The sequence below is a fragment of the Protopterus annectens genome, chromosome 3.part0 (assembly GCF_019279795.1).
Source record: "Protopterus annectens isolate FY-2018-M chromosome 3.part0, PAN1.0, whole genome shotgun sequence".
In the NCBI taxonomy this organism is placed as follows: domain Eukaryota; kingdom Metazoa; phylum Chordata; order Ceratodontiformes; family Protopteridae; genus Protopterus; species Protopterus annectens.
In genome coordinates, this window is record NC_056731.1 from 1,232,259,441 (window position 1) to 1,232,266,148 (window position 6,708).

Genomic DNA, 6,708 nt, shown 5'->3' on the forward strand with positions numbered 1-6,708 from the left:
TGGTCTTTTTTTTCAGCTTTTCAGTACTTACATGCCAGCATTTCTACAGGAAGACCTCCAAAACAATTCATGCCTGAAACAAGGCACAACACCGAGTTTCCAACATTCCTCAAATGTCTGTGAACTTGTCACAAATCGTAATTCTCTTATAAATTATTTTGGAATATGGGTGGGATTGCAAACATCTTATAATTGCTTATTGATTGGAAAGGAGTCTAAATTATGTTTTATTTGTAAAATTGCAATGCCACCAAATGTAGGAAAATGTTTTGTCAAAAAAGGTATGAAGTGAATGTTTCTTATGGCCAGATATTAACCCGCATCATTTAGAGCAGAAAGACAGTTGTGTTTTGTTTTGTGTATGGTTTTGTGTGTTGTGGTCGAAGATGTTGAGTGGAAGGTGTGTGTGCATGTGTTTGCATATGTGTGTGTGTGTGTGTGTGTGTGTGTGTGTGTGTGTGTGTGTGTGTGTGTGTGTGTGTGTGTGAATGCATGCATCTGTCTGTATGCATGTTTGGACAAGTAAAAGACTTTTATCCAGTTATTATCTTTGTCTTTGTTTAAGTGGATTGTGATGAATGTGGCATCGTAATTTAGGGCCTGACCATTTTTTTTTCTTTTGGTAGCTAACCTACTTTTTTATTTAATAAAATGAAACTTTCATATTAAATCAAAGATGAAAGGAATGTGTGTGCTCTAAAATGAAGTAACTATGGTGCAGTTAAGTTAGATAGTTTGTACTGGAAAAATTCATCCAGACTCTGCCATAGCTTGATGTGAGGAAAAGGTTAGTTTACTTTTGATGTCTTGGATTTTGTATTACTTTATTGCCTTTTTCTGTTTTGTATACTGTGCTTTGTTTTCTTTACACTGTATTTTACATGTACGGCATATTAAAAGTTGGAAAGAGACCACAGTTGTGCCTCTTCTGAGTCACACAGAATTTTTCCCACCATCCCACCCTGTTGCTGTTGTTTTATTTCTTCTTCAGATTTCAGGGGATTACCTCCTATGTTGTAGTTTGCAGGTACTCTGTTTTTTCCAAAGGGGATTACTACGCATTTTTTTGCATTTAGTTTGAGACCATGGCTTTGACACCATGCATCAGTCTCATTTAGGCCCTTCTGGAGGATCTCCATGTCGGCCAGAGACTCTGTTATAGCACCCAGTTTGCAGTCGTCCGCAAACGTAGTCAGCCACAGCCCTTCCATGCTTGCCTGTACTTCTGAGAAGTATATGCCAAACAGGAGCAGCCCTAGGACAGAGCCCTGAGGCACACCACTCATTACTGGTCTGGATTCGGACATAGATCCCACTACTCCTACTTTATGAGATCTGTCTGAGAGCCAGTTTGCGATCCATCTTGTGACGTAAGGGTTTATGCCCAGGCTAGTGAGCTTATCAATAATACCCGAATGGGGAATGGTGTCAAATGCTTTAGCAAGGTCAAGGTAAGCCGTGTGTACCTCCTTTCCCTTATCTATAGCCTGAGTAACTGTCTCAAAGAAATCCACCAGATTCAGGAGGCATGATCTGCCCTTGATGAAGCCGAACTGTGTGGGGTCCAGTGACTGGAGGTTCCCAATCTCTCCATTTATGAGTTCCATAATGATTCGCTCCATAGCCTTACAGATCAGACTGGTCAGGCTTATTGTTCGGTAGTTCCCAGGGTCAGTTGTGGTCCTACCCTTGTGTAGCGGGACCACCGTTGCCGTGCGCCATTCTCTGGACACATATCCTGTGGAGAGGCTGAGACTGAACAGGGTATTAAGATGTGGGGTTAATTCCTTTTGGAGCTCGCGTATTACACAGCCTGGGACACCATCTGGTCCCATGGAGGCAGTGTTTTTAGCTTTAGATAGAGCCTTGTTAACCAATGTATCAGTAATAATTGGACTTACACAATCCCCTGGAATGGTAATAGGCCCTGTAGGTGGTGGTGGGGGGGGAGAAATCTTCTAACATAAGACCCACCATGAACCCAAATATACCATGCTTCACTAGAAACTTATTTTTGGCAGCAATAAATATGCGTCACATTTGCAACAAGTTCACAGAATTTCATACCTGGCTAGAGCAATACTCCCTAGACATCATAGCCATCACCAAGACCTGGCACAAGCCACATGTATCAGACATAGAAATAGTCCCAACAGGTTATAATATACTATGAACAGACAGGCCTCTAAGGAAAGGTGGTGGGGTAGCACTAGTCTATTTCAACTCACTAACTATTACACCTTTCACAAAAAACATACCATCCTTTAACAATCTGGAAATAGTCATAGCAGTACTACAAATAAATGACAATAAACAGGTTTGCATTGCTTCCTTATATATTCCATCGGGGCAAAATATCCCCACCCTTGAAGATTTCTTCTCCTGGAAAACACACAATATATCCTCTGAAACTATAATACTAGGGATACATACATAAATTGGCAAAACCTAGAATTAAACTCCCCAACAAATAGCATTAATCTCTACAAATACACACAACATATCACATACCCCACCAGAGTACAAAATAAACAACCTGAAACAACCCTTCACTGTATCCTTGTATCACATCCACACAAATTCACTAACTCAGACGCCCTTCCCAATTCCGTGAATGATCATCTATTTGCTTTCATCTATAGAACCCAAACCCAGGCAGCAGAACCCCATATCTACAAAACAACCAGAAACCTCATTAAGTACAACCCATCAGCATTTAATACCATTCTAAAAGCCCGTGACTGGAGCTCTCTACATTCTCTACAACTAGATGAAGCTGTGAAGTATTTTAACAAAATCTTTCTAGAAACCCATAACTCTCTTGCCCCTACACGAACAAAAATAATCAAAATTAGCTATGCTTCATGGTTTACTAAGCCTACAAAACTACTACGTTTAGCTAGGGATAGAGCCTGGAAAATCTGGCACAGTAAGAAGACACTGAAAAATGAATCTAACTTTAAACAACTCAGGAACCAAGCCAAAAAACTAGTCATCAATAGCAAAGAAAAATATTTCTCAAAACAACTATCCATCCATAAAATCAACCCAAGAATTTTTGGAAATCTGTGTCTTCTGTCTTGAATCCGAGAACCAGTGAAAATCAATCTCCATCCCTTCACATGACCCCACAACACAGAATCCACACTTTCAACTCCCATTTTATTGATACCATCCTTTAACTCAATCCTGAACCCCCTACAAACTCATATCCATACACCACCAATAATACAAACATTAGGCAAGCAACGATACAAACTTCTTCCAATCATCTTGCATCTCATGAAACTACCACTAAAGCAACACCAGAAACCCACAGTTTCTCTCTAAAACCTGTTCCCACCTCTCTAATTCTAAAACCTGAAAAAAAAACTGAAACCCTGTTCCCTATCTGCTGGCAAGGTCCCCTCAGAATACTTAAAAATCGCTGCTGACGCAATAACATATTCCATCAGTATTCTAATAAACTGATCCATCTCTGAAGGAATCACCACACAGATCTGGAAAATTTTCATTATAACTCCACTCCATAAATACAGTAATACAAATGACCTTACCAACTATAGACCAATCTCTATTTGTTCTCCTCTCTCCAAAATATTAGAAAATTGTATATATAGTCAACTACTCAACCACCCTCATGGACAACCACTTCCTTGCCCCAACACAACATGTTTTTTGGCCATTCCATAGCACCACCACTGCCCTCCTCACCATGTACAAGGCTTTATATGCAGATCTAATAATTTCAGCAGTCCTGTTGGACTTATCCAAGGCATTTGACACAGTGTCACATACTAAACTACTTCAACAGTTGTCAGAAACAGGCTGCTCCCTACATACGCTATCCTGGTTGATAACTACTTACACAACAGACAATAATCAGTGAAATAGTAGACCAAAACATGTACCTGTCTGCTAAATAAAATAGGAGTACCACAAGGGTCCATCCTCAGACTGCTGCTCTTTAATATTTTCATAAACAATTTACATTTGGGTCCTCTCAAACCACACTCGTCCAATATGCACATGACTCTACAATCATATCCTCCTCCAAAAACTTTCAAGACCTCCTAAAAAACCCAAAAAGCATTTGAATCCATTGAAACCTGGATTAATGACGCTCACTTACTTCTAAATGCTAAAAACTAAACTACTTATTTTCTACACCAAACCAACCCAACAGAACTTTAAAATTTACTCCCAAGATAAAACAGAAATTCTGGTTGTTCATTCTGCAAAACTACTTGGTATAACAATAGACGATAAACTCTCCTATGAGCAACACATTCTTAACACTATAAAACAAACTCACTTTAAAATAGGTAAACTCTGCAGACATCAAAAATACATGGATGGACCCACAAAAATCAAGCTGGCCAAGTCTTTACTATTTCCATCCCTCTTTTACAGTACTCCCATCTTCACAAACCTTCACTCCTCCCTCTTTAATAAACTACAATGCTGTTACTACAAAATTGCAAACTTTGCCTCAAGGTTGCAACACCGTACCTGTCATTGCCAAGCTATCAAAGTGCTCAATCGGTAGGAATTTTCCCAATACCACATTTACACCCAGCTAACTCTGGATCACAAGCTAGTATATAACTCAGAGAAATGCCCCTCTCTACTGTCAACCCTTCAACCCTATTTCCCCTCTAGAAATCTATGGTCCACAAATAAGCAGCTTCTGATCATATCAAAAACAAACAAAAGAGCAGGACAAAGCCTATATTCCTATTTCATAGCTAAATTATGAAATGCTCTACCAACATCTATTACTTTGTTAGATTCCCTTAATGCTTTTAAATCCTCACTAAAAAGCTACTAACTTAACCCCACATGTTCTTGCTCCCTTAATACCAGACCCCCATAATCTTATTACTCCCTCTATCCAAAGTTATAACCAATGACTCACGACCAATCCACCTACTATTTCTCCCTAACTCATTCCCTGGTGAAAAAGTATAGTGAGTGGGTATTAGTGTATACCTCAGTTTTTAGGCAAAGTACTTAAACTTAATTAAATATAATTTCTTTTTTTTTCCTACAAGATATCTTTACTTTCACCTCTGTGTTAAATAGAAGGTACTACAGTATTTGTAAAAAAGTTTGCTGTGATGTGATAATCGTTGTCTATATTTTTATATAGTTTAAAGTCTTTCTTTCTAAAGTTGTATAACTACATATCTTCTGTAATCTGATGTTGTTATTTTACTCATTGTGGAGGTTTTCTCCTCAGGCCTCCACTGAAAATGGGTTTCTGACCCAGTGGATGTTCCTGGTCAACAAATGTCAATAATTAAATAAATAAACAATAAATAAATAAATAAGATTTATAACAGTGGTATTCTCTATTTATTCTATACAGATGAAAATCTTCACTAAGATTTTCCACTATTCTCCCAAATCCTAATTAGCTCTTTCAGTCCCAGACTACTCCCTCAAATGTAGTAGTAAATTCTATTTTCCTAAATTCTTAAAATTGGAATCCTGTGGTCTGTGGTGTCACACCTCACAGCACCCCAGAGTGGTATGTTATATTCCTGTGATGCCTATCCTGTCAGGCATTATTTCTTGCTTATCCAAAGTTTGTTGATTCTGGAGGTATATTTCATATTCTGTTGAAATAAGTGAAAGCAGTCTTTGCTTTCTGCATGTTACCATTATCCAGTTTTCATGAAAACTGGATTATTTCAATGCAAAGAAGTGATTGATACAAAGCAGCTTATGTCATTTTCATTGGAACACCATGGGAGGTATACCTATGAGGAAAACAAAAACATATCAAAAGCTTCAATGCAGTTACACTTTACACACCTTGTGCTATGCATCCACAAATAAATGAGGAATGTGAATGGCTTCACTGGTGTTTACAATGTTAAACATCAACATGTTCCTATAACCTTGAATTAGTAAGTGAACAAAACAAATGAAGGAAATTCAAAGCCATCATTCTGGAAAAAAATTGGCATCCTTTGAATTTTATTTTTTTATTTTTTTTTGTTATGGAAATGTTATGAAGTACTAAGTGAGAATGGAGGAGATGATAAGGCTAGAGGTGAGGCCTCTGGTTCTGCTGTTTTGACATAAGAATTATATTTGGCTGTAACCCTATTAAAATCATTTCTAATCATCCAACATTATTTGTGCCACACTGACAAGGTTTCAGAAAAATATGAACTGTAGCTTTAATGAAAGCATGTGTGTGAGGTTCTGTACATTTGTCAGTCTCACCTCAGATCATACTTGTCTAAGGTGCTTAGACAATGACTACAGTTGGTGTATTTATGACCTACTACTTTGTGCTGTGCACTAATAAGTGAGAGGCTAGCACGATACTTAAATCACAGTATGCAAATGTTGGTCTACAAGAGAGAAGTCTGCGTCATCTTGTTTTCTAAGTATTTAAACAAGGATGCAGAAGTAACTCTATTAGACTGGCAAAGATGAAGGCTTTCTGAAATTGCATAAGATGGGCTGGAATATATTCAATATGAAGGAGAGGGAAAGGCAAATAAATTTTCATCAGCCTTCACTTTTGAAGATTCCTTACAGATTTTTGACTGACTTTCCATACAATACGTTGTCAAGCTCACCTGGTCATTTTAATGGTATTGTAACAGATTAGTGCTGACAGTGGCTACGGAGCTCTCGTGCAGGTAAGTTGATGTGGTTTGACAGAGCACCTGTCCCCATAAGCAAAAA